Below are 8434 nucleotides of genomic sequence, written 5' to 3' on the forward strand. Positions count from 1 at the left end.
ATTTTATGCAAAAAGCCCTGCTGATACGGCGCCCGGAGGCTAGCACACCTACTCTTCATCGCCACATTGTAATCATCATCATCATCATGTTTTGCGAGCGCTGACAACTCCGAAGCTTTAAGCCATGTAGACACTTCACTTCCTTTCATTTCTTGATGAATGCAAAAACTTTCGCACTTTCGACACATCACGCTTCTTCTTCTTCTTCTTCTTCTCTGTGTTGTTTTGTCTAATCAAGAAGAAGAGTTTCATTTTCCTCATCTTCAGCTGCCATCTTGTTTGTTTCTTGTTTTTCGAGGTTTGGCAGTCTTGGGTTTTGTTGAAGACACTGCTGATAAAAAGACTTCCTGTTCAGACCGGACTGGACCCCCGGCAGGAGGTCAGGCAGGTGATCTGGTTCATGAATTTAATTGATGATCAACAGGAAGTTCAGTCATCACTTCTTCTCTCAGTTCATTTCTATGAAAATCTATCATGTAAATCTAGAAAAGAACACTTCCATAATGATAACAATGAAAATATTTAGCCCTGAGTCTTGTCTTCAGGCTTTGCTTTTAGGCTGCATAAAACCACAACTAAGTCAACTGATGTGATGGGAAGGGCAGCCTGAGAGGCAAAGCCCAGGGCCTTCAAAGCTTCACGTCCTCGCTGCTGCTTGTAGTTTAATGCCATGAGTGCAAAGTAACAACTAAAAGTGTGAAGTCCATCGCAGTTAGTCAACTTTACTTCTTGTCTTCATGTGGAAACACAGGCTGAGACCGGCGGCCATTTTCAAAACTCAGAGAAACAATAAGCAAAGATGGACGAAGTGAAAGGAAAACATGAATTTGGTCTCTTGATCTCTGAGATGCTCTCTCGTGTCGGAGGGTCCTTGAACGCACCAACACAGACAGCTTTCAGAACAGTGACTGTAGCTGACCAAACGCTGACTGATGATTTTCATAGTAAAGAAGTGAAGCGGCTCTAAAACCTGATGACACAGACCTGATCCACTCAAACACCAAACCAACAGAATCAAAAGCTTCCTCCTGTTTGTCTTCGTGCTGCATTCAGGGTCACAGTTTCACAGTGTTGAGAAGTTGCAGGCAGAAATATTGCATGATGACACCCCCGCAGCCGTTTGGGGGATCTGAATGATTTATTGAGACACTAACAGCTGTGTTGTGTAACTGTGATCCGGTCTGAACGGGACTGAACTGAGGGATGAGTCGACTCTGTCAGCTGCCCTGTCGATAAGACGCAACGCGACACCATCTGATCCGGTCTGATCTGACCCGATCCGATCCGATCAGATCTGATCCGATCCGGTCTGATCCGATCTGATCTGATCCGATCCGGTCTGATCCGGTCTGATCTGATCCGATCCGATCCGGTCTGATCTGACCTGATCCGATCCGACCTGATCCGATCCGATCTGATCCGATCCGATCTGATCCAATCCAATCCGATCCGATCTGGTCTGATCCGATCCGATCCGATCCGATCCGGTCTGATCCGATCCGATCCGGTCTGATCCGATCCGATCCGATCTGATCTGATCTGATCCGATCAGTTGACAAATGACACAGCACGTATTCAGGAGTCTGAAGCGTCGTCACGTCGTCCTGTTTAAACACGATTGTAAGTTTTGTTTTGGACTCGGCTCCAGCCGTCGTTGTGATGCAGTCGGTCACGCTGAGCTCTGATTGGTGCACGTTTAAAAAGGGGCGTTTATCTTTTTTGTGAATGGCGCGTTGAGACGTCGCGTCGGGAAACCACCTGTTCGGTTCACGACTCAATCATATGAAAGAGGCGGAGTTTATGTTTAGATCCGACCAAAGGCAACCAAATGATGTCATCAGCAGGCTCACCCAATCAGCATTACAGCAGTGTCTCCAGCTACCTGATTGGTTCTTTTTGTTGGCAGCTGGTTATTGACGTTTCTGGGGGACTGAATAGATTTTTATTTTCAAATTGAACCGACAGCTTTGGGAACAGCGGCATGTCATCAACGCTACAGCTGATTATTAGATTATTAGCTGATTATTAAATTATTAAGTTTTTCTTGCTTAGGCTGTCATGAAAATGCAGGTTATTATAGTTATTATTGATTATTGGTTATTAGCCTCCATTCCGAAATGGTTGAATGGTTTTATGTGTCAGTCAACACGTCATATCTCCATCACGTACAGAAAAACATGTTTCCTGAAGTGTGAAGCCACACAGCCACACGTCTTTCTACTGCGATGTGTTGAAGGAACCTGGGAATCAGGACGTTTTCTGCCTCTGAGCTGCAGCAGGAGGTACAGCCAGCCCCCCCCCCCCCCCCCCCCCCCCCCCCCCTCCTAAAGTAACTTATTTCATGCATTTAACTGAAACATTTCAGGGAGTTTTGAAGACAAAGTGTCAGAGTTTGGCATCCCCGTCCTCTCCTGGTCACCGTTCCTGGTCTCTGTGTTGTGTTCAGGTGTCGGCTGATGAGAGGACTTGCTAACATATTAACACTGCCCTGCTTCGTTTAGACGAAAAGCACTGCCCTCAAAACTGTAAGCTGGTCTGAACGTCATGAAAAAGAACTGCTGCTGCACACACTTTCTGTCAGATACATTTTGACTGATGTGTGGACGTCCCTGCTGGTTATCTCCTGTACTCAGCTGTGTTTAAATAATAACACTCATGACTGATTGTTTTTTCCAGAATGTAAAGTTCAGACGTTCACTGCCCTCCCCAACCTTCACCACTTATCTTCCTCAAACTCTTTGCTCGTCTCAGAAGTTACTGACTGAGTTTCCCAAAAGCATCTCGACCGATCAACAAGTCGACCTCCGCTTCCTGTTCCATGAGAGATGCAGCCCCCTCCTCTAGTTCTATCACTGCCTTCGTTTTTCTTAACAGGAAAGAATAACATTTGATGAAGCTGACGATGATGAGAGAAGCAGGATGTATGGAATGTCATCTGTGCCATAATTTTGACTTTGACAGATTTTAAATTTCTGCTAGTTTTTATGAATCTGTGGGGTTCTCATTGATAGAAGTCTGGTTTGTGGGTTAGAAACCATCCCAGTGCAGATCTCAGAGCTGTTCTCTCTGGAAAACCAGTGAAAATTTAACCTTTTATGATTTTTTCTAAAATGCAATTTTAGCATTTTTGACATCTAACAATCATGAGTGTGTTTGCACACAATGAAGTTGTTTTGTGAGTTTAGTCTTCTTTGGGTTCGTCACCGTATCTTTGACATTAAAAGATTTTTTTAAATAAAAAAAAAAATTAAAAGCCAGATTTATAAACGCAATGTTTTGCATCAGGGATCAAAACGTGTTTAAGTGTTAATTAAAGGCCAAAATTGACACAAAGACTTCCAACAAAAGTAGAAGACAGTTCAATACAGCAAACATTTTCTTTGTGTCGATGAGCAAAACGATAACGATGGATTATTAGTTCGGTGTTTGAATGAGATTCAGTTCACGCCAAGATGATTTTTGGGAAACTCAGTCAGCTCCCATCAGCCGACATCAGCTGACGCGACACATATAAAACTTCTAAACCTCCACAAAGACGTGTCGCTTGTGTTTTCTTGCAGGGTGACGTCACAGATTAGACATCATAACCGTTTGCATGTAAAATAAAAGAATCAGAAAAATGACTTCACCCGACTGCTGAACTGTTGCATGCTCCGCTTTTAAACATGCTGCTGTTTCTGCCGCCATTTTGAATTCAGTTAAAAGTGACGAAAGGAGGGAGCGAGAGGAGGCGGAGTCAGGGTGGGCGGGGTTATAGAGGTTGACTCTTATTGGCTGATGTAAAGTTGTTGTTTTTTTAATGTACGTTTTTGGTCTTTGTATTTTGTTGGTTAAAAATGGACGGATGGACGGATGAACGACTGATGGAGGGAAAGGAACAAACCAATCACAATCCACCGTACTGCCTCTGAGAAAGTCTTCCAGTTTGGGGTTTTGGGGTCGGACCACGAGGACTGCAGACCGACGGAAACACCCGCAGTGTTTCCTCTTCTGGTCCAAAGGGACGTTACATGTTTGACGAGTGAATGATCTCCTGTTCATGTTTCTACTCAACCAAACAAACCACTCGACAGGAATGTTGTAACAGGAGTGTCCTCTCGGTCACGTCCGCTTCTAGAAACAGCCGCGCTGCCTTCATGTCATGTCAGAAAAGTCAGAGAGGCTTCATTTCTTTCAGGGAACTCCTTTCTATGTTGTTGTTGTTAAAGAACAAAAGGTGCATTTGGAAAACGAAACAACAACTTTGGAATTTAAAGACACTCCTTTATTTTATTCATTCATTTATTTATTTATTTGTTGTTGTTTTGTTTGTTTTAATCCAACAACAGTTGTGAGTTCATATTTGCCAATACCAACAAACTATGAGGGTAAAAATGAAAATGAGGAAAATATAGAAATGAATTTTGACACTGGGACCATCAGATTTGTCACTTGAACCCACTCGTCTTCTCAATCCTTCAGACTTACAAAGATTTGAGAATGTCTGAAAGTTTCCGCCAAAGCGTCGTAGTTGCAACTTAAACGTGTGTGTGCTCGTGTGAAGTTTGCTGCTTTAGTCTTTGTGTAACGTCACTGTTGATTCAGGCACTCTCAAGTCTTTTCTACACAAACGAAGGCTTTGAAATTCATTTTGAGTTTCATTTCAAAAGCACAAACTCTGTGAATGTGAACTGAGAACATCACAATCTGACATATTTATCACAAAGAATTGAATCTCCTGCTGTGGAGTTCAATGTAGATGGGAAAGATTCCCACCGTTACGACCACGTGGATGCTGTTGGGTTGAGTGACAGAAGAGTCCGCATGACGTGACGGGCACCTGAAGGCAGCGTCAGTTTGTTTTCTCAGAAGTAGAAAGAGCAGAAAGGACACTCTGCAGTTAAAGTCTGTGATTTAAGAGAGAACAGCAGGTCGACTCAGAGGTTTAAAAATCAGATTTCGCGTCCTAATAAATGTCTGATAACCTTCTTATAACCTTCTGATAACCTTCTGATAACGGATCCAAAGCTCCTGTGAGTCGACCTGCTGAACTCTCACCGTAACTTTATCCAAAAACAATGAGAGACCCGACCTGTAGGGAGCGCTGTCGCTGTTGCTTGGAGAAGTTCGCAGCACCGCCGACGTCCACCGGCGCAAAATGATGATGTCATTACCAAGCGACAGAGGCCCTCTGGCGTTGGTCGGCCCCGTTGAAACGTCTTCGTCGAGCCTGAAGTCTCTTGATCTGTCTTTGTGTTTGCTGATGTTTGCACCTTTTCTGAGACACCTTCATATAACGCATCATATATTAGAAAAACTCATCGCAAATACGCAGCAGGATGAAAAAGATGATCGAAAAATAAAAAAAAACAACGATATAAAAGCTTCAGTCTCTGTCTGGTTTTTTAGTCCTGTTGAATTCGAGGTTTCTGAGTCTTTAAATCTGGGCGGGGCCCAGGTGGTCCTCTCCAAAGTGGGACGCTTGAACACTTGGAACAAAGAAGAGTGACGTCAGAGGAGCTACAAAGTCACCTTTCTGCAAGTCCTGAATCAAGACCTACAAGAACCAAGTCCTCGATTCCTAAAGAAATCAGCATGCCTCCTTTTTTCAGATGAACGCAGTTTGAAATGATGTAATCAGAGAACATGTTTAAAACTTGTAATCATTCTGATTAAGTAGGCTGAAGTCCAAATGAAGTCACATCGTGAGACCTTGTTAACATCAGAGTCGAGTCTTTAATCAGGTCCACGTCTCTGGAGTGATGCAGAAAGACACCTGTCTGCCCTGATGTTGTGCCACATCTGGCCTGGAGGGGGCGAGACATCCTCCTCAAAGACACACCGGTAACTTAGTTGTTCCCCGCTGATGTTTGGAGTTCAACTTTATTAGAGCGTTACTCCAAAACAGCGTTGTGTTCTTTTTATGCTGAGGCAGCAGGCGTGTTAACGTTGATGCTCATTGGTTCATTTAAAGTCACAGTCCCATTAAAGGACAGGCTCTGATTTGTCAGACGTCTGTCTGAGCGAAGTCGTCCTGTTGTAAGACGAGTACACAGTGAGACATGTTCATAAGAAGCTGCAGCACTTCCACACATCTCGAGCAGGTGTGACTGTAGGAGGAGCTTAGTTCTCCTGACGAAGACGAAGACCTGAAGGTTTTAATGTTGTGTCATTAAAGCTTTAGGAGCTTTCAGCATTCAGCGTGCAGACTTCCTCATGCTTTCCTTTTGTATTAAGATTTAACTCAGTGAAGACTCCAGTCTGATCCGACTCAGCATGTGAGAGACAAAAATCAGTCGGCATCAGAATCAGATTTAACATCTTTGTAAGAATTAGTGTGTTTTTACTAAATCCATTGTTACTATCGATTTCAAAATAAGAAAAATCCCACTGATTTATATTTAGAAAATAAGAGTACAAGTAAAACCTCTGTTCAGACCAGACAGAAGCAGAAGAACAGCAGCGAGACGAGAAGAAGGGAAGCAGAGTTTGTGGACACTGAAGTGTTTCTGTGGTTTCTTAAAAGCTCTGTGTTCCTGAAACGAAGTGAAAAACACAAAGTCGGACAGACAGGCTAAAAGCTCACAGAGCATCATCCACTCTGCTGCAGTATAACTGCTGCAGTATAAATACACTCAGCGGCTGGTTTCCACTTTACGGACGACTCGTCTAATGTTCCGATGTCTTAAGAGCTGCTCAGCTTCATCCAACTTTAACGAGGAGCGACGCAGAAACACGACTCTGCTGCTGCCGAACGAAGCCAAAACCCTCAGCTGACACCACCGCGACAGCCAGAGGGACGAGAGACTTTCTGTCCGTCTTCTTCTCTTCATGCTGAAATACTTTGCTGTGGATGGACAAACTGGCTAACATCAACATCATTAAACCACATTAAAAAACACAGAAAATGTCAAATGTAGATTTAGAAGCCTGGAAACAAAAACTCGAGCAATTCATGAATAAAAGAGGCGAAACCAAAAAGGAGCAAAGCTCAAACTAAAGGTTCTTGTCTCTACAACACTCCTTTCTTTATATTCCAGTGTCTCTGTTGAGAACTATTTCATCTTCCAGTCACCACCTGGCCCTCATTCTGCTCATTGTATCCTCCTGTATTCCTTTTGCCAGATTACCACCAGAGCCGCCTCTGCGGCTGCTTCACAGTCAAAGCTCAACAGTGACACCTGGTTGCTTCATGCTTTGCTATATTGAGATTCCTGGCATCAGGAGGGCTTTTATTGTGAAGTAGCCAGAGGGCTTTTATTGTGAAGCAGATTTACAAATGTACTACATGAACATCATGCTGCACTGAAGAAGACTTGAAACGAGCGACTGAGACCGTGAACTCATCAGGAAAATGTTTACTGAGGTCATAAATCAAGTGAGAAGTGGAGGCGCCCCCTGCTGGTCTGTAGAAAGAATGCAGGTTCAGGGCACTGAACTTCAGATTTTGTGGTTTACACAAACACACACCGTGGTGCGTTCACTTGCCTCTGTGCTGACATCATCAGCTGAGCTGCGTTTCATTGATCAGCTCTGAGTCAGTGCACCACGATGCCGAGTGTGTGTGTGTGTGTGTGTGTGTGTGTGTGTGTGTGTCAAGTAAGGGAAGAATTCAGATTTAAATTCTAATCATTGAACTGAAAGGACATTTTGTTCCGTCCTCTCTGGAAACAGTTTTGAGTTTTAGTTTTTGGGGAAATGATTCATATTCTAATATTCGGATCATAAGATCTGAACTGCTGATGTCTCTGTTGATGCTCCGCCACCAGGGGGCGACATGACATCAGGAATACAGTGGTGACAACAACTCAGCACATTGACTCAAGTACTGTAGGCTGCTTCACTATCATTTGAGGTACTTGTACTTTACTTGAGTATTTCTACTTCTCCTCCACTACATCTCAGAGGGACCTTTTACATTTATTTGATAACTTTCGTTACTTTGCAGATTCAGAGTATTAACACAAAATATAATCGACTAATAACATTATTACTGCTAAAGATAAAACTTTATCGATCCTTTGGTGAAACCCACAAACTACCCAGAAGAACATAGAGTCAGTAACTGCACTGAAGAACACATGAACGCATCAGTAATATAATATATATTCATCTGCAGACTGAGTACTTTTACTTTTGGTAAGTATATATTGAAGTAAGATTCTGAGTGCAGTTCTTTTACTTGTAACAGAGTATTTCACTGTAGTATTTCTGTAGTATTTCTGTAGTATTTCTCTGACGGAGAGTTTGACGTGATTAGAGGCCTCGTGCTGGGAAAATCACACTGATCGATGTCGCAATGGTGTCCGCGAGGAGGAGGAGGAGGAGCATTAACCGGAATACACTCTCTCAAAACCTGTACTTCCTATATGTACACACACACACACACACACCGCTCACAGCTGCTTCAACTTGTCTTTTTATCGCTATTGTTGAAACCAGAAAGTGTCGCTGC

The sequence above is a fragment of the Enoplosus armatus genome, chromosome 5 (assembly GCF_043641665.1).
Source record: "Enoplosus armatus isolate fEnoArm2 chromosome 5, fEnoArm2.hap1, whole genome shotgun sequence".
Taxonomy (NCBI): domain Eukaryota; kingdom Metazoa; phylum Chordata; class Actinopteri; order Centrarchiformes; family Enoplosidae; genus Enoplosus; species Enoplosus armatus.